Source organism: Myotis nattereri, assembly GCF_964212035.1.
Source record: "Myotis nattereri genome assembly, chromosome: X".
Classification (NCBI taxonomy): domain Eukaryota; kingdom Metazoa; phylum Chordata; class Mammalia; order Chiroptera; family Vespertilionidae; genus Myotis; species Myotis nattereri.
The window spans coordinates 118150354-118171760 of NC_138078.1; the positions used below are offsets into that span (position 1 = coordinate 118150354).

A 21407-nucleotide genomic window follows, 5' to 3' on the forward strand; every position below is an offset into this window, starting at 1 on the left:
AGGAGGTGATCAGGCAGGCAGGCAGGTGAGTGGTTGGGAGCCAGCAGTTCTGGATTGTGAGAGAGATGTCCAACTGCCTATTTAGGCCCGATGCCACAGGGATCAGGCCTAATCAGGCAGTCAGACATCCCTCGAGGGGTCCCAGATTGGAGAGGGTGCAGGCTGGACTGAGAGACACCCCCCAGTGCATGAATTTCATGCACTGGACCTCTAATAAAATAATAAAATTGTACCCATATCTTGCACCATTCTTAAAAATTAACTTGAAATAGATTAAAGATTTAAATGTAAGACCTAAAACGGCAAGACTCCTAGAAGATATCATAGGGAAAGGCTACTTAACACTGGTCTTAACAATGATATTTTTGGATAGAACACTAGATGTACAAGCAATAATAACAAAAATAAACTAGTAAAACACTACATCAAATTTAAAAGCTTCAAAATAGCAAGACAAGAGAGTAAGAAGGTAACCTATGAAATGGGAAAAAAAATATTTACAAAGTTAACATCTGATAGGTTAATTTTTTTAAGTGAACATATCAAGATTTTATTGTCATATAATAAAAAAAATATGAAGCTTAGAACTGGATCACTTCGTCCTTTATCTTCTTATCTCCTCCCAGTTCACAATGCTTGCATCTCTTAACAGCCAGCATTCTCTTAGATCTGCAGTTAGGATCAATGCATTCAAGCTTCAGCACAATCTTCTTTGTAGTTTTAGCCTTTTTTTGGAAAATCAGCTTAGTCTGCCCACCATAGCCACTCTGCTCCCTGCCATAACACCGCTTTCCCCTGCGCATACAGAGAATCCTTGCCCTTCTTGTACTGTGTTACTTTGTGGGGTTGGTGCTTGCCACGCTTCTTACTGAAAGTTCGGCGGGTTTTAGGAATGTTCACCATGTTTGTGAGAGCGCTATTGGCAGGAAAAAACTGATAGGTTAATTTTTAAAATATATAAGGAACTCCGACAACTCAATAGTAAACAAATAAAAACAAAGCAAACAAACTAATAACCCGATTAAAAATGGGCTAAGGTCTTGAATAGACATTTCTCTAAGGCAGACATAAAAAGGGTCAGCAGGTATGTGAAAAAAATGTCACTAATCACCAGGGAAGCGCAAATCAAAACAATAATAACACCTCATTCTTGTCCAGATGATGATTATAAAAAGCAAACAAACAAATATTGTCAAGAATGTGGCAAAATGGAAATCCGTGCACATTGTTGGTGGGAATACAAAAGGTTGCAGCCAAGATGGATAACAGTATGGAGTTTCCTCAAAAAATTAAAAATAGAACTACCATATAATCTGGCAGTATCATGTCTAGGTATTTAATTAAAATTATTTAAATTACAATTAAAATTATATCTCAAAGAGATATCAGCACTCTGTTCATTACAGCACTATTTACAACAGCCAAGATGTGGGAACAACCTCTATGTCTCTTGACAGATGAAAGAATAAAGAAAATGTGGCCCTGGAAAGTGCTGCTCAGTAGTTAGAGGATCCGGCCATGCACAGAAGGGTAGTGGGTTTAATTCCTGGTCAAGGGCATGTACCTGAGTTGCAGGCTCAATACCCACCTGCATTGGAGCATGTTCAAGAAGTAACCAATCAATGTTTCTCTCTCCCCCCCCCCCTTCCATTCTCTCTAAAAATCAATGGAAAAAAATATCGTCAGGTGAGAGTTAAAAAAAAAAAAAGAACAAAAATGTGGTATATACAGTGGATTACAATTCAGCTTTAACAAAAAGGCAATTCTGCAATATATGACAACATGGATGAACCTTAAACAAATATGCTAAGTAAAACAACCCAGTCACAGAAAGACAAATACTGCACAATTCCACTTATATCAAATGTCTAAAATAATCAAATTCATGTAATGAAAGAGTGGAATGGTTGCCACAGACAAGAGGCAGGGATAAATAGGGAGTTTACTAATCAATGGGCATAACATTTTAGTCAAGCTAGATGAATATTCTCTGGAGATCTGCTGTACAAAATTGTACTTATAGTCAACAGTAATATATTGTACACTTAAAATTTCTTAGGAAGATAGTTCGCATGTTAATTGTTCTCACTACAATAAAATAAAACAAGTCAAGGATGGATGTTATAATTTCTAGGTTAATTACCAATAGAACAACAAAAGAATATATAAGTACAAATGGGAAAATAGAAATAAAAATCAATCAACCCAAAAGTACATTTTAAAAAGAAAACTGAAAATAGAACAAAACAAATTAAAAGCACACAGTAAAGTAATAGATTTAAACCCAAATACACAAGTAACTGCATTGACTTGCTAATGAATGAAGTCAACATTTTAAGTAAAAGAAACAGATTCACAGATAGTATTTTTAAAAAGATGCTGTGTAGAAGAGACATATCTGCCACACAAAAAAATAGAATGTTTGAAAGTAAAATGATTGAAAAATATATAATATTCAAAAATAACCTATAGAATGTGGATGTAGTTTTAACATCAGACACAATAGATCATCATGCAAAAAGCATCATTATAGGTAGTAACAATAAGTGATAAACCCAGTCTAAACTTAATGCGGTCTTTAATATACAAAGCAAAAGTCACAGAACTTGAGCTACTAAAATATGCATAAACGCAAAGAGGAAATCCAAATGGCCAGTAAATATTTGAAAAAGTGTTCATCTCAATAGTAATCAAGAAAAAGAAAATTAAAATTATAATGAAACACTACTAGACACATACCAGAAGAGCTAACATTTAAAAGACTGGAAATAACAAATATTGATAAATATGAAGGGCAACATAAAATCTCATACATTGTTGGTAATATATGTAAATTGGTACCACTATATTGAAAAAAATCACTATTACCCTAAATATGAATTTAAAATATATTCCATGACTACAATGTTCTATTTTATCATTCAAAAATATTTTTGAGAGTGAAATGGAGTGCTATATATAATTATGCCAGGCCAATTAATACTATTAACCAGAACTGATTAAGCAAACCAGTATAGTATGTAGTTTCTATATCCATGATCCCACAGTTCTCATTCTTAAGTATATATCCAACAGAAATGCATGTGCTTATACAACAGGTGTATTAGTCATAATAGCTAAAAACTGGAATGAACTCAATGTCTATTTACTGGAGAACAATGTGGTATATTCACCAAAAAACAACAACAAAGAACAAGCTAGATCAATACGCAACAACATGGATGAGCCTCAGAAGTATTGAACAAAAAATAAAAGCCAGATACAAAATACATATTGTATAATTCCATTTACATAGAGTTCAAAAAATAGGCAACACTATGGATCTTAGGAATATAAACTTAAGTGGCAAAACTATAAAGAAAATTAAGGAAGTAATGACCATAAATGTTATAATAATGGTTATCTGTAATGACGAATGAAGGATTAATACTTGGAAGAGGGCACAGGTGACTTCTGGAGAGTATGATGGCCTTCATTCTCTTCATCTGAGCTGCGTGGTAATTACACATGTTTACATTGTGAAAATTCATGAGCTCTATATTTTGTTTTGTACACTCTTCTGTATGTGTATTATATTATGCAACAGAATTTTTAAAAAGAAAATACCTGGTGCTGAGCAAGAAATTACCAAGTAATAATGTATAGAGAGAGGGAGGGGTTGGTACTGAAATCCAGTCTTCAATCATAATAAAAGAGATTCTTGAACAGCAATATCTTAGCCTTACTTTTGCTTTAAAAATAAATTATAAAACAAACAGCATTTACGACAAAAATCCCACTAAAAAGTTATCCCTTGAGAAGCTGAATTCAATATTATACTGGAGTATTGAGAAGCCTCATCCAAGGTTGTTTACCCAACAAATATATCGAAGGAACCTGCTTATATTATAATCTGAACCCTCAGAATGGAACCTCATAGCCATGTTAGAATGAGACTTAGGTGTACTTTGCCCATCTTTCTGAATAAACAGGAATATACTTATTTTTTTTTCATGCTGGATATGGCCAAACAAGATAAACCAAAAATTATGCGAAAAGGGATCCTTTCTTTTCCACATCTGACCTCCATAAACCTCAGAGATATCTCTGAAAGTGTTCCAAGAGATGTTACTACCATTCTATCATTTTCTAAGTAAATAGAACAGATTTGATTAAAGCCTTAATTTTATGAGATTTATTTGTCTGCTTTCACAGGAGGTAAAATGTGCCAAATTCTTACTTCATTTTCGCTCTAAGGTTTAAATATGAATAACCATTCATCTAAGTGTTGGACCACACTGTACAGAACCACTTAAAGCCCAGGGATATGTGACACATGCTAATGGCTTTCCTTAGTCTATGAGAAAATGTTACTTGCAACATGCTGAGCACTTTGTATTGATGAAGACAAAGGAAAAAGAAAAGATATCTCAAAGGAAATTTAGCTCTGTCCTTTTAACATGCATGGAATCAGCATGTTGAGAAATTCTGAAAACACATTTCATTAGGGAATCTTCAAAACCTACTAGGGACAAGTTCTCTATTAAAAATTAAATTTGTATTTCTAATGAACTATCTTATTTTGATACATTATGTGAATTTTCTGATATTCTAAAGTAGCTTTTAAAATTTTGAATTCATAAAATGTTAAATACCGGATATTTTTATTTATCCAAAGACCCCTGAGGAAAAAAATTAAATTTGCACTTTCAAGGGACCAATCAAGAAATGTTTACACACCCAGTCCATGCGGTTCAGTGGTTGAGCATTGACCCATGCACCAAGAGGTCGCAGGTTCAGTTCTCAGAGGGCACATGTCAGAGTTGCAGGCTTGATCCCCATTGGGGGTGTGCAGGAGGCAGTGATCAATGATGTTTCCCCTTCTTCGATGTTTCTATCTCTCTCTTCCTCTCCCTCTCTCTCTAGAAAAAAATCAATAAAAATATTTTTTAAAAATATTTTTGCTAAAAAGGACAATGTGGGAAATCATCAGCATTTGAATAAGGATTATCCTATATAATAAAAGACTACTATGTTAAGTGTCCAGTCATCTAGTCAGCTGTTCAACCAATCAAAGCATAATATGATAATGATATGCTAAGGCCACTTGCTATATGCACTGACCACCAGGGGGCAGACGCTCTGACTGGTAGGTTAGCTTGCTTCTGGGATCCAGCCGACTGGGACTGAGTGAGATGGGCCGGACACACCCTGGAGCCATCCCGCGGTCCCTCCCTAGCTGGCCAACCACCCGCATCCCTCCCCAGCCCCGATCGTGCACTGATGGGGTCCCTGAGCCTGGTATGCACCCTCTGGCAATTCGGGACCCCTCGGGGGATGTTGGAGAGCCAATTTCAGCCCAACGGCGAAACAACCGGTCGCTATGATGTGCACTGACCACCAGGGGGCAGATGCTTAATGCAGAGGCTGCCCCTTGGTAGTCAGTGCATTCCCACAGGGGGAGCCCCACTCAGTCAGAAGCCAGGTTCAGTGCAGTGGCAGTGGCGGGAGCCTCTCCCCCCTCCGTGGCAGCACTAAGGATATCTGACTGACGGCTTAAGCCTGCTCCCTGTGGACATCCCCCAAGGGCTCCAGGACTGCGAGAAGGCGAAGGCCAGGCTGAGGGTCCCCCCCCCTCGAGTGCATGAATTTCATGCACCAGGCCTCTAGTAGTTTAAAGAATACTGTATCAATGTTTGCTTTGACAATTGTAATATGGTTATGTAAAAGATTTCCTTGATTTTAGGAAACACACTTTGAAGATTTAGGGGTAAATATAAATAATTACTCTCAAACAATTTAGAAAAATCTATTTATATCTATCTATAGGAAGAGAACTAGAAAGAGAAAGAGAAAGAGAAAGAGAAAGAGAGAGAGGAAGAGAAAGAGAGAGAGGAAGAGGAAAAGAGGAAGAGGAAGAGGAAAAGAGAAAGAGAACAAATGTAGTAAAATCAACATTTGGGAAATCTGAGTGAAGGGTATATAGAAATTCTTTGCACTATTTTTGCAACTTTTCCATAAGTCTAAATTTATTTCAGAATATAAAGTTAGAAATAAATGAGCTCATGAGCCAAGGTCTAAAATTAAGAAGCATTATGTCACTCTTTATAAACAAATAAAAGTGTTTACCACCCAAGTCTTCTTCTATGTCCATTTAGCCCAGAAAAGGAGTTTTAAGAATGAAACATATCCATAATTTTTTGACTGAAGTTTTTTTTTAAGTTATTTTTTTTCTCTTTTATCACACTTCTTTGTCTGTAAAATTATTTCCTCCTTGGAGAAGTACGGAAAAAATATCCTTTACAAACCAGTAACGCTTTGTGGTATTTTCCATAAAATAATTTATGACCTAACTGATTAATTTAACCTCCTTCATGAATTTATAGCACCTAAAAAAAAAAAGCTACTCAGTTAACACAAATTTAAATGAAAATACAATTTAAATGGGAGAATTCATATGAGAACCCTTAATCAGGAACTCTGGGTTCAAAATAGATTATGTCATCAATTAGCTAATTATTTAAAAATTAAGGATTCCTTGTTTATTGAGATGCATCTGAGTTTAGTGTATATCTTGCTACCATTTTCCCTGTCTTTAGTATGGGACAAAAAAGATGGATGCAATTTTGTTAGAAATAAGGCAAACCCCCAAATTCAGGGGTCCTGGTAGAACACAAAGCATACTCAGGATTCAGGCAGCAAGACAAATATCTTTACTTCTACTAGAAGGGTGCGCAGCACATGGTCTGGAAGCATGTGAACACTGAGCAGGTGGTCTGCTTGGCTTTTTAATCCTGACACACATGACCTGTTCCTCACTCTTGATTGGAGCTCAGGCGCACAGTATTTCCCAACCGGCTAATTCAAAGGGAGGGATTGGCCTTTGCCATTTCAAGATGGCGGCCCCCAGGGGAGCTGCAAGTTGTGGGGCTAAAGTGGCAGCTGCCAAGTTAACAATCCATAATAGCAACTGTGTAACTCTTCTTTAACAGAAAAGGTTACTTGTTTATTTTCACAATTTGCTTCATTTTTCTGGATTAAGTAATTTAGTTTATAGTACAAATATTAGGCAAACTGACTATAAATAGTCTCTTATTAAATTTAATTTGTTGCCTAAAGTTGTCCTTTTGTGTTATAGAACTATACACCTGAAAACTATATAATTTTATTCTCCAATGTCACCCCAATCAATACAATAAAAAGGAACAAAAAATGTACAGATTCAGCCCATAGCAAACTGTATGGCTGTGAACAAACTGCTGGATTTCCCTGAGTCTCAGTTACAGCTATAAATATGAGCTAATATGATAATGTTTAAATCCCATTCCAATTCTAAAATGTCATGGTTCAAGGTCCTCTCATTTGCTCTCCATAATTTCCTCCTTTTCAACGGGTGATTACTTCTTACAAGGAAATACAGAAATAATGACAACAGTTAATATACATTAAGTAAGAATTCTGTGTCAGGCACCTTTCTAATTTTTTAAAAAATATAAACTTATAGGTTTTATAAAATACTAGAGTCCCAGTGCATGAAATGTGTGCATGGGTAGGGTCCCTAGGCCTGGTTGGTGATCAGGGCCAATTGGGGACTTCCTTCCCCCAGCTGCCTGCTGCGCAGCGGCCAGAGCCTTCCTTCATTCCATGCTGCCCTCTGGTGGTCAGTGCACATAATAGCGAGCAGTCAAACTCCCAGTCAGTTGAACTCCCAAGGGGACAATTTGCATATTAGCCTTTTATTATATAAGATAAACTTCACAACAACCATATTGATGAATACTATTATCACCCTCATTTTTTTGTAGAAAAAAAAAAAAAACCTGGGGCACAGAAAATGACAAAATATAGCTTAGGTAATGCAATTGGTGGACAGAGCTGAGACCAGAGATCATGCTCACATCCCTTATATCAAGGCTCAGCAAACTTTTACTATAAGTGACCAGATGGTAAATATTTTAGGCTTTGTGTAACATATGGGTCACATATTCTTCTTGTTTTGTTTCTATAACCTTTGTTAACATAAGAAACATTTAAACCTATGAAGAATTTTTGTGAGTTTATGTAAGCCAAACTGTCACAATTGCCAGTAAGCAAAATCTCAATGCATTGAGATAATGTTCCAGAGAATGGCAGTTTAGCAGGTTTTTTTAATAAAATATTTTAAATAGTTTATAAAATATTTTATTTTATAATCAAAACAGAAGAAGCAAGTGGGTTACGTGAAATCCATTGATGATGGATTAGGGTGGTGCCAGAAAACAAAGCGGGGAAACCTCTTGGATTGGATGCAAAGTAAAATGATAGACACATACATCTTTTACATAGGTGGGTACAGGTTAGTTAACCATCAACAATTAACATGATAACAACAACAAGAGGACTTATGGGATCCACCCAGGTACATTGGTTGTGCCTGAAGAGATCTGGAAAAAGGAGTTACCCTGACATGCCAAAGGAATGTTATCCCAGATGCAAAAGATAATAGAAAAAAAATATGTACAATATTAAAATCCAAAACAACACATTGACCCCTTTGCCCCTTCCTTCTGGACTATGGTGTTCCTCAGTATATTTTTCTCATTGGATTCCACAAATATGAGATCATGTGATAGTTGTCTTTCTCTGACTGGCTTATTTAACTCAGCATAATACTCTCCTGGTCCATCTATGGAGTTTTGTTAGACAAATGAGACATGTTTTCCCTGAACAGGTTGGTCAAGAAATGAATTGTTCAAAATGGGAAAAGTTCAAGAACTGAGGTTTGGCTGTAACTGCAAAGGGATCTGAATAGTCACCTCATCTAACTCCTTCATTTTACAGATGAGGCACTAAGATATCAACTCATTTTCCCTAAGGCCAAACTACTCATCAGATTAAAACCCTGGTCTTCCGATTATTCATCCACAGTACTTGGCATCCCAGAGCACTTAATTTATAGAAGCATCCTGGAGAAACCCAAAATACACTATTAACTTATATTTGCATTTATTGCCACTGGCAACCAGTAATTGACTTCTAATCACACTGGAAAACAACACCTATAAAAATTTTCAATGATAAGAAATGTTACAAAATTATATACTTAGCTATTTAAAGTCAAATCAATTCAATAGTCTGTCTAGCATTGTGCAAGAACAAAACGTACTAAGTGGACTCAGCTTTCAGAAGAAAATGTTATGGGGGGAAATGAAATTTTGAGTAAAAGACAAGAGATCGAGATGGGGAGAAATCAGGGAAATGCAATTCAAACTACAACGAGATAGCACCTCACACCTATCAGAATGGCTATCCTATCTAACAAAGAAGGAATATGCAAATTGACCATCACACCATAATGGTCAAGATGGCTGCACCACAGTGGAGGCAGGGATTCCATAACACAAGATGGCTGTGCCCACGGCAGAGGCAGGTCCGAGTTGAGACCAGAACTCTATAGCAGAGGCCAAGTTCCCATAACGAGGCTTAACAAGCAATCATCAGGGACCTGAGGCTGCATGGCGCTGGGCGGGGCAGAGGACCTGAAGCTGCACCCCCCCTGCCTGGTGGGGCTTGATGGGGACCTGAGGGTGCACCCCCTACCCCAGCACCAGGCCTGGGCACCTCAGGCTGTACCCCCTGCCTGGCAGGGCTTGGCGGGGGACCTCAGGCCATGTCTCTCACCCAGCAGAGCTTGATAGAGGACTTCACCCCCTGCTCCAGTGCCAGGCTGGGGGACCTGAGGCCATGCCCCCCCACCCCAGTGCCAGGCCAGGGAACCTGAGGCTGCACTCCCCTGGCAGGGCTTGATGGGGGGACCTCAGCCATGGCCCCTGGCCAGGGCCAGGGGAACCTCAAGGCATACATCCTAGCCCAGGACAGGGGACCTCAGGCCGCACACCCCAGCACTGGGCCAGGCCACCTGAGGCCGCACCCCCCACCCAGCAGGGTTTGATGGGGATGGGGCTGGCCGGGTCTGGGTCTCACATGATTTCGAGGCACACATGGGTAGGCGGGGACTTGACTCTGGTTACCATGGCATGCCCCAGACTCTGACCTGGAGGAAGATTTTCATATACATTTTACTAATTTTCTTTAATCTCTGACACTTCTATGATAGAAAATGGGAAAATAGCAATATTAAAATATTTCCTCTAATTAATTCCATTTTAATGTGCATGAATTTCATGCACTGGTTCACCAGTCATCAATAAATTCACAAACAACAAGTGTTGGCAAATATGTGGAGAAAGGGTACCCTTGTGTACTGTTGGTGACATTATAAATTGGTGCAGCCACTAAGGAAAACATAAAATGTTATGGAGACCCCTAAAAAATTAAAAATAGAACTACCATATGATCCAGCAATTCCACTTCTGGGTATTTATTGGAAGAAAACAAAAGCACTAATTTGAAAAGATATATGTACACCTAAGGTCACTGTAGCATTGTTTACAATAGCTGAGATATAAAAATAACCCATGTGCCAATAGATGAGTGGATAATGAAGATGTGAGAATATATATATCTCGGCACTAGAAAAGAAAGAAATTTTGCCATTTGTGACAACATGGATAGACCTAGTGGATAATATACTAAGTGAAATAAATCAGACAGAGAAGGACTAATACTGTATTATTTCTCTTATATATGTGGAATCTAGATAAACACAATACAAAAATAGACTTAGAGATACAGAGAACAAACTGATGGTGGCCACAGGAGAGGAATGAGTGGGTATGGGTAAAAAAGATGAAAAAGAATAAGAGGTACAAACTTCCAGTTATAAAAGACATGCATCACAAGGATGTAATGTACAGCACAGGGAATATTGTCGATAACATCATAACTTTTCACAGTGACAGATTAGGTTACTAGACTTGTGGTGATCATATCATAATGTATAAAAATGTTGAATCACTATGTGTACACTTGAAACTAATATAGTACATATGCCAACTATACTTAAAAAATGGAAAGAGATCAGTGAGGGTTGCAGCTATCCCTGAAGTTTTTAAGAGAAATAGAACTGTAGATAGAGCTGGAAGGAATGGGGTAGGTCCTTTGGAGCAGCCGTCTGTATTGCAGTTGCCTGGACTTCAACTCAACAAACATCAAACAAAAGACTAAATAAAAGCATGTGTTATAGGATATAGTGATTTAAGAAGGCATCTGTCTTCACCCTTAAGAACATTAAAATTTAGTGAAGACCACATTATTTCACTCATGACATTGCTAGAGATTTGAAAATATTCCTTATTATAGTTCTCCACAAAGCATTAATATATACTAAAGCAATCTTTAACCCTCAAAAACTATGAGCTTTCACCTGGCCAGTATTGCTCAGTGGTTGAGCGTCGACCCAGGAACCAAGAGGTCACTGGTTCTATTTCCAGTCAGGGCACATGCACGGGTTGCAGGCTTGATCCCCAGTAGGGGCATGCAGGAGGCAGCTGACTGATGTTTCGCTTTCATCAATGTTGCTATCTCTCTATCCTTCTCCTTTCCTCTCTCTACAAATCAACAAAAATATATTAAAACAAAACAAAACAAAAAACAATGAACTTCCTTCATCCCTATTCTGTTCACAACATTATCCCAAAATGATGAGATATTTTAAGACTGGCTATAAAACCAACGTAATATCAAGTTCACTAAAATATTCATCAAGTGTTCATATCTGCATATTACTGTCTTTAAGCCTTATAGCAGTCCTTGTAAGCTTTAAAGAAGATACCAATATTTACATAGTGGCATCTGGAACTAAAGTAAAGGAATTGATCTAGTAAAAGAGGGAGAGGATGGAAAAGTTTTAAGCTCCTTGAAATTACTACTATTGAAGTATGAGACTGTAATATCAAAATGACAAGATAAGAAGTTAGAAGATCCAGGTTTTTATTTTGGTTCTGCCATCAATCTACATATATAAAAGCCTAAACACCAGAACACCGGAACAACCAGAATGACCAGAATGACTGGTCACTATGATGCGCACTGACCACCAGGGGGCAGATGCTCAATGCAGGAGCTGCCTCCTGGTGGTCAGTGCGCTCCCACAGCCAACCTCCCACCGCTGGCCAACCTCCCCTGGTCCCTCCCTCCAGAGATTCAGTCAACTGCCTAAAGTCACATACTTAGTAAATGGTGGCACAAAATTGTGAAACCAAATCTTTCTTACTCTAAGCCTGTTAAGCAGTAAACTTTGTACATTCAGAGGAATTTAGTAACAGAAGAATAATCAGGTACATCACAAGACATAGGTTCTCTAGAACCCTCAGGGCACATCAGAAGTAGTTCCAGTTTCTTCTCCTTAAGAAAATATTAATCCTGAGCATGAACAGTTACCTTGTCACCTATGCCTCAAGTCCGGATTTCCCAATCAATACGGCAACTCCACCAACACTGAAAAGCCTTAGTCTAACCCAAAGTAGTGATGGATAGTGATGGCCTTTGGAAATGAAGTGCACCAGGCAGACCAGTAATAGGATATCTATCAATTAAAACAGAGGGATTTTAGCCAGTGCAGCATTTGGAAATTAAAGAAAACCATTGAGCAGGTGGTGAGAAGTACTTTATCATTCCCATCTAATGTATAAATTTAATAATTTCCCCAGCTGGGCCACCCACAGTGGACACCGTATAGAAGGTCTTCTTGTTTGCAGAGGAACATAGTGCCCTGTGGTACAGCTCTTCATCAAAGCAGTCACCACTAGACATTTGTTAACTCCAAAGCCCTCAGGAGGTGCTCCTGAACATCTGTTAGTAAGGAATTCATCCTAATGTATTACTTGCATGTTTAAATAAGCGTGTAATACCTATAATTGCAAGTACCACCACTCTCACTTTATCACTTTCATGATATGGTGGAAAATACACTGAGTTAGCAATGAGAAAGCTTCAGTTCTGTCCCCAGCTATGCTATAAACTGGCTACATAGCCTTAGGCAAGTTATTTCTTCTCTCTGGGTCTCAGTTTCCTCAAAAAAAAGAGAAGAGCCTGGCCACAGTGGCTCAGTGATTGAGTGTCAACCTATGAACCAGAGGTCACAGTTCAATTCCCAGTCAGGGCACATACCCGGGTTGCAGGCTCGATCCCCAATGTGGGGCATGCAGGAGGCAGCCAATCAATGATTCTCTCTTATCATTGATGTTTCTATCTCTCCCTCTCCCTTCCTTTCTGAAATCAAGAAAAATATATTTTTTAAAACAGAAGAAGAAAAGGCTTTAATGTCATCCAAAATTCTTTGCCTGGTTTCCCCATTGTTTCACACATTCATCTCCTTCTCTTACTCCAAATTCCCACTCTCTCTGAATAAAACATAAACTTCATATTCAAGCTTATCTATGATTTAAATTAACATTTCTTGTCCTGTTCCATCTTCCAACACTTCTAAAAATCATATTGTCTGCTCATATTAAGCTGGCCGCTCTATTTCTTCCACACATATCCTAAATTCATTTCTACAACCATGTGTTAATTTGGGATCTTCCCCAAGCTTAAAATGTCTGCTTTGATTCAAAGCTTGCCCAACCCTTCAAGGCCCAGCTCTTTTGTACATTCTTAAGGAGGCTTTCCTTCAGGGGAGAATAGGAAAAATATATAATGTTTAGAAGACCTCTAATGCAGAGTTTCCTCAGAACCTAATAAGCCCATATCATGGTGGTTGTAATTCAATTCTATGAGAGTCCAAAGTTAGTAACAAGTAAACAAATCAGAATCATGGGCACGTTCTAATATGTCTATTGTGGTAATACCTAGATCCCAGAGTTTTCCACAGACATAATGTTATAACTTTTAAATATGGGATAACTAACCTTGAAATCCCCTTGAATTTTGTAAACATAATACTAGGTTGCAGATATAAGATTCTCACTAGATCTCAGACACTATTAAATAACTGAATTCAAAGGATTCCGAGAAGCCATCAAATCAACATTCCCACCTATTGCAGAATTTCCTTGATTGATGGTCATCCTACCCCTACTTGTCCTCTACTTAAACATGTATAGAGTCCTAGCCGGTTTGGCTCAGTGGATAGAGCATTGGCCCACAGACTAAAGGGTCCTGAGTTCAATTCCGGTCAAGGGCACGTACCTAGATTACAGGCTTAATCCTGGCCCTGGCCAGGGTGTGTGCTGGAGGCAACCTATCAATGGGTCTCTCACATCAATGTTTCTATCATTCTGTCTCTCCCTTCCTTTTCACTCTCTCTAAAAATCAATGGAGAAATATCCTTGGGTGAGGATTAACAAACAACAAAAAACATTTACAAAGATGGGAAACTCATTATATCACAGTATAGCTCACAAAACAGCTGTGAATTATCAAATTTATTAATTAATTCAATATATCAGTATTGAGAACCTACTATATACAGGTACTGTTTGGGGTATGATGGGGTCACAGTGGTAAACAGACAAATAAGATCTTCACTCTCACAGAATTTATATTCTATTTGTAAAGAAATAAATAACAAGCAACTAAATAAGTACATAACTAGGACAATTCCATATTGTGAGAGCTGCAATAAAGTAAAAGTAAATTTATTAGGTAAATAATAACAAAAAGTAGGTGGCATATAAGCTAATGTTAGATTGGCTGGTACAGGAAGACCTCTCTGAGGAGGTAACATTTAAGTTAAGACCTGAATAACTACAAGGAACTAACTATGCAAATATTTTGGGGAAGAGTGTTAAGTGGAGGAAGAGGGAACAGGAGGTAAAACCCTGAGGTAGGACTCTGCCTGGTGCCCACAAGGAACAATAAAGAGGCCAATGTGGCTGGATTGCAGTGAGCAAGGAGGAGAGATAGGCAATAAGGTGAAAGAAATAAAAAGAAGCAAATCATGTAGTGCCTTGTAGGTCATAGTTAATAACTTGTAAAAACAACGGGCTGTTCTGCCTTCTAGAATGATATACACCAATATTATCTCTTTTCTATGTGACAGCTTTTTACATACTTGAAGACATTGCTTATATCCCCCTCCCCCCAAGTCCTCTCTTCTGAACACCAACAGTCATCAAATTCTTCAACTATTTCTCCTAGATTGTTTTCAGATTCCTTACTATTTCTATTGTTACCTTCTGATCATGCTCCCATTTGCTAATGCCCTTTCTAAACTGTATAATGTTACATATTAGGTGAAAAATAAATGTTACCTTGCCTGACTGGCATTGCTCAGTGCTTGAGCATTGACGTATGAACTGGGGGGGTGAGGGGGAATGGAGGGGTGTCACAGTTCAACTCCACGTCAGGCCATGTTCCCTGGTTGCAGGCTCGATCCCCAGTGTGGGGATGCAGGAGGCAGTCAATCAATGATTCTCTCTCATCATTGATGTTTCTATCTCTCTCTCCCTCTCCCTTTCTCTATGAAATTAATAAAAATATATATTTTTTAAGTATTACCTAAAGGGACAAATAAATTATATATGAGGCTCAATGCAAAGTATAGTAGGATAATTTCTTTCATTGTACTGGACATTACAGTTCTATTATTAAAACTCAAGTAATTTATTTTGAAAGTAACACTTCATTTCTCAAGGCATCAAGAGCCAGTTTCGTATCCATCAAAGATGACATGAAAACTGATTTTCATTGGTATATGGACTAGCAATCATATATATGAATACTAATCAATTCTGCTTCAAAAGGTGTTATTATTTTATACTAAAAGAACATGGTAGATGGATTACAAAAAAAAAAAAGGTTCAAATTTTTCACCCATCACTGGATCTATATTCTTTGCTAAGAGACTTTGTAGTATTTTCCTACTCTGGACAAAGTGTTCTTTCCCATCCCTTTATTATGGGCCTGTACATGTAACTTCCTCCTCCCTAGTTAAATGTTAACAAGTGTGACACAAGGAGAGCCTTTGCTCATTTATGTTTGTTTTATTAGACCCCTCCCATCATCACAAAAACACATCCATTCTCGCGTGCTGGAGAAATGCAAAAGAATGTAGACAAGAAACAAGTCATCCAAGCTGAGGCCATCCTAAATAAACCAGCTCCTCAGTGACTCACAGATGATTGCAGATGCATGAATGGGACCAAAGGGGACCAGAAAAACTGCCCTACCAACTCATTGACTAATAGCAATAACATTTGGTTGTTGTTTAAAGGCATTCATTTGTAACATGGTTTGTTGTGCAGCAATAACTTACTGTTATAAAGAGCTTTCAGTCTATGGCATTCAATCATAAACCCCTCCCCCTAAAGCATTGTATGCACACACATACATATTCCAGCAGAAGAGTTTGAACTTTGGTGCATTGGTTGAGGAAGGTTTTAGACTTCTGGTCCAAAATATTATAGATATAATGAGGTTTTGTGTCTCTGCAATATAGGTCATAATTATTTAGCTACCTAAATATCACCACCTCTTTTGAACGCAACTGAAATCTCACTCTGTATAACACAGGGCCTTGAATGGTATGCAAAGTGCTAAATCAATCAAAACCAAAAACAAATGTTACATACAAAAAGCCTACACCTGTTTAAAATGTGCTTTTTCTCTATTTTCCCTCAGATCTATATGAAATTATGGACCAACTGCAGAGCAAAAATGATTTCTTGGAAGACCTGGGTTTCCCATTGTGCCTAAGGTAATAGAAAGGATATTACTGCTCTGCTAAATCTTCCTGCAGTGACTTGTTATGAATTGCTATAGTAAAGTAAAAGAAAATCATTATTAGGGTTCAAAAAAAACAAGTTATTTTAAATAAAGTTTACCTTAATCTGCAGTCATGCCACATCAAAAAACTCATTCGCAATTCCCAATAATTGGTCAGGGCTTATTAGATGTTTGTTTATTTGGATTTACAGAGTTTAATTTATTTTTCTTTGGGTTGGTTATTTATTTTGTCTCATTGGAAAATAAATTTAGGACAAATTAAATTCAATCTTGTTGCCAGTGATGTGTCTGGACTGCAATAACTGACTTTTTAAAACTACATATTACAAGAAAACAAAATAAAAGCTCCATCTTGAAAGTTCTTTCTAGCTATAAAAATGTGAAATGTGTCATGCAAAAATAAGGACATGTCTTCTAAAACTGTAAAAAGTATATACATTTTATTTTCTAGAACCTTGGGATCACACAGAGGGTCATGGATATGATACTGACAAAAGCCCCTGAGAAGGGACTAGATAAATCATTAATTTAAGTAGATATAGAGTGTAAAAAGGGATACCTAGCCCAGCCGGCATGGCTCAGTGGTTGAGCTTAGACCTGGAGGTCATGGTTCAATTCCCAGTCAGGGCTCATGCCCAGGTTGCAGGCTCGAGCCCCAGTATGGGGCATGCAGGGGGAAGCTGATCAATGATTCTGTCTCGTCATTGATGTTTCTATTTCTCTTTCCCCCTCCCTTCCTCTCTGAAATAAATAAAAATATAGTTATTTTAAAAAGGGATACCTAGCCTCATTCTACTGCTCTCATACCTAAGACTGGTGAATCCTGGGAAAACTTCAGACAAGGGGATAAAGATGAGGACATAATTCTACTTAGAATTCCACCAGCCATGACTCGCCTGTTTCCTTAGGCCATACTCTAGTCTTCTTGCAAGCTCAGTTCTAGGACCCAAGTTATTCATAACCAGGAATGATTTATGCAACCTAATTTACTATTCAAGTAGCCCATTATTAAACCACATTTACTACTAGTCATGTCCTGATCACATGGCTCCATTCTAATAAAGTGAACTTCTAGATCTGTGTGCCTCTAGTTTCCTCATCCCCCCCAAAAATGGGACAGTGTGAGACAATGAAATGATATCAATAATGCAGGTGCCTGGTACACAGAACTTGCTAAAAGTCACCTGCTGTTAATCTAACCCTATTACTAGTTAGTGTGGTGGTAAACTGGCTCCCCTTTAGGGGAATAAAAAGAGCCCTGATTTATGTCATTTGCTCATACTCATGGTGCAAATACTCCTACCATAGCTGGTATCAAACAACTAATATGAAGACACTGAACATAGAGTTAGGGGAAGTATATGCAGTCAGCTCTCACTAGCCAGTATAAACCAGCTCTACCACACCATTGCATGACCAAGACACTACCTTGTAACCCACTTTAAGAAATTACCCTTATTCTTTTACCCTGTATCTTAATCCTGACAATTGTAAAACTTTGGCCCTATCTTTCTCTCACTCCGAAGTCTCATTCATGAGCCCACAAGTGACCCCAGCACATGTTATCTATCAGTCCTCTCTGACTGGAAATCTCCCTGCTCATTTGGGTCTTTGCATACCTCCTGCTCCCAGAGTTTCTGTCATCATGTAGCACGTGCCGGTCAGGCCACCCTGTCCTTGAGAAACCTAGATAATTATATTCATAAATTTATCTCCTTAGACTGACACCATTTTCCAGTTATGACTGTGTTTGGGGCTCATTCTGGGCCAAAGATGGGGCCTACTTAAATAGAGGTACTGTTTGGAACCAGGAACCAAAGAGTTTACTCATCCACAAAAGTAAAATCTATTCTTGATCTAGTTAGCATTTTATTTCCACTATATGGATACCAAGCACTACTTCTAGGTACTAGTGGTTGACTAGACTACCATAAACATACCAGGAGTTTCAGTATGCTATAGGCACAGCCCATTCATAAATAAAAGAGAGGCAACATCCATTTAATGAACAAATAACAACATATAATCACACCCAAACTATGAACTCTGAAGTTGATCTATCATGTAGAGTAAATTATTGCCAATTACTCTCAAATGGCTATTGGGTACATTACTTGATAGCTGGCAAACCTGAAGGCATATTGACCCAATTATCTGTGTAAGTGAGTAAGTGATGCAATTATGTGTATAATTATGGCACAGCATTAATGCTGATAATGATGGGAAAGATGATCACATAATGACTGAGCCAGACGAGAGAAAAGGGTAATTTGATTTGGAAAACAGGAAGCAACTCAGAGCATCAGAAGGCAACTGATAACTCTTAGTATTCACAGGGATCAGGGGCAGAGGAAAGGACTTTCCCAGTGAATTTTATATTTCAGTAAATATAAAGTATAGACATTACATAGATTATAAACGAAGTATTTAGGAGACATTGAAATTCACCCTTAAGACATTACACTAAAAGTGATGAAGCTCACCAAAGTCTGCATAAAATGAAGGCTTCCATAGAAACACAACAAAAGACACCCAGTTTCTCTTATTTATACTACAATTTACTGTTTCCACATGGCCAACCTTCTTCATTTATCTGGCTAGTCATCTTAGCCCTGCAACTGGATCACTTGCTTGCTTGTTGATTATTCCATTTATTTTATTATTTTTAAAGAATCTTTGTTATTTATTTATTTAGTTAGTTAGTTTTTGTTGTTGTTGTTGTTGTTAATCTTCACCCAAGGATATTTTTCCATTGATTTTTAGAGAGAGTGGAAGGGAAAGGGAGAGACAAATAACATCAATGTGAGAGAGATACATAGATTGGTTGCCTCCTGCATGCACCCCAACCAGAACTGGGAACCTCCAACCAAGTTATGTACCCTTGACTGGAATCGAACCCAGGACCCTTCAATCCATGAGTCAACACTCTATCCACTGAGATAAACTAGCTAGGGCTTAAATAATCATTATTCAACATCTACTATGTGGTGGGCACTAACATTATTGGGATAAAATATGTATGCAAACATATCCTATATAATAAAAGGCTAATATGCAAATTGACTGAACGGCAGAACAACTGGTCACTATGATGCGTACTGACCACCAGGGGGCAGATGCTCAATGCAGGAGCTACCCCCTAGTGGTCAGTGCACTCAGCCACTCAGCCAGAAGCCCTGTGCTGGGCTCATGGCTGGCAAGTGCAGCAGCTGTGGCAGGAGCCTCTCCCGCCTCTGCGGCAGCGCTAAAGATGTCTGACTGCCAGCTTAGTCTTAAGCCATCAGTTGGACATCTTATAAGGGCCCCCAGACTGTGAGAGGGCCCAGGCCAGGCTGAGTACACGAATTTCATGCACTGGGCCTCTACTCTAATATATATATATATATCAGGGTCTGTGTCCTCAAAGCACACACAAATCTAGTGCAAGAATAAGACAGATAAATAGCCAATAACAAAAGAATGTAAGGAGTTTCATTTTTGTGTTATCATGTGGGGAAAAGGGAGCAAAAAAGAGCAACATTAATGTAGATTCAAGGAGTCAGATATGGTTTTCTGGAGGAAATAAACTCTTAGACGAAGGACAAGTGGGAGAAGTTAAACAAAAATACAGCAGTGAACAAAGCAAAACCACTGCCGCTATGGATCTCCAGTATAGGGAAAGACAAATAAAAATAACATGTATTTGCCCAACTGGTGTCGCTCAGTGGTTGAGTGTTGACCTATGAACCAGGAGGTCATGGTTTGATTCCTGGACAGGGCACATGCTGGGGTTGCCAGTTTGCTCCCCACGTAGCGGGTGTGCAGGAGGTTTCTTTCCCATCAATGTTGCTATCTTTCTATCTCTCTTCCTCTCTCTCTAAAATCAATTACAAATATAATAATAATAATTTGCATATAATAATATCCCAGTTCTGGTATGAAGAAAAAGAGCAGGGTGTAGAGATAGCATAAAAGAGGATATTCGGAGAAAGCCTTGCTAAGGTATTTGAGCAGACTTCAATGACACGAGAGAGCAAGACATGTAGATATCTGAGGAAGGAATGTTCTCCCTGAGGCAGGAGCATGTTTAAAGAGTTCAAAGACCAACAGGGAAAAAAAAGTGTATCTGAAGCTGAATGTACTAGGATAAGAGAGGAGGGAAATTATATCAGAAGGTAAGCCAAAAGCCAGCTCGCATAGGACCTTGTAGGGCATGCCAAAGTGTTTATTGTTTTGTATTTTTGTTGAACCTCAGGTATATATAACTGAATAAATCATAATTCTTGGTACATGTTGTACTATCATTGCTTTATGAATCACTCTTTTCAGCTATTTACTTTAATGTCCTAATAAACATTCATGAACTCACTGCCCAGGCCTCAAGCTGGAATTTTACCTGTATTCCTCCACTATCCCAATCCCCATGACACCGTAAAAGTAACTACTATTCTGAAATTTTGAATTTTATGTTTATCATTTCACACATTTTTTATTAATTTTATCAAGTATACATGTATTCCTTAATTTTTTGTTTTACTTGATTTTTATTTTACAAAAAGAATATCATAGTCTATGTTTTCTTCTAGATCTTGCTTTTTTCACTCATTATTATATTACTAAGTTTTATTCATGTTGCTTGTAACTGTAGTTCATTCATTAGCACTGATATATATCTTATTACGTGAACATTAGTCAAATAACTTATTCATTTTCTTGTTAATGGAAAATTGGATGGCTCCCCAAATTTTGCTATTACAAAAATTTCCACCACAAACATTCTAGTGCATGTCTCCTTGGGTAAATATGCTAAAATTTTTCTTAGCACATACCTAGTATTGCTG

General features: G+C 38.0%; 1 pseudogene across 1 annotated transcript; it reads right to left on the reverse strand.

Annotated features, from left to right (window-relative positions):
* Positions 1–581: 581 nt before the first annotated feature.
* LOC308510899 (large ribosomal subunit protein eL42-like) lies at positions 582–917 on the reverse strand (annotated as a pseudogene). The gene has a single exon. The product of its transcript is annotated as a large ribosomal subunit protein eL42-like (transcript).
* Positions 918–21407: the final 20490 nt, after the last annotated feature.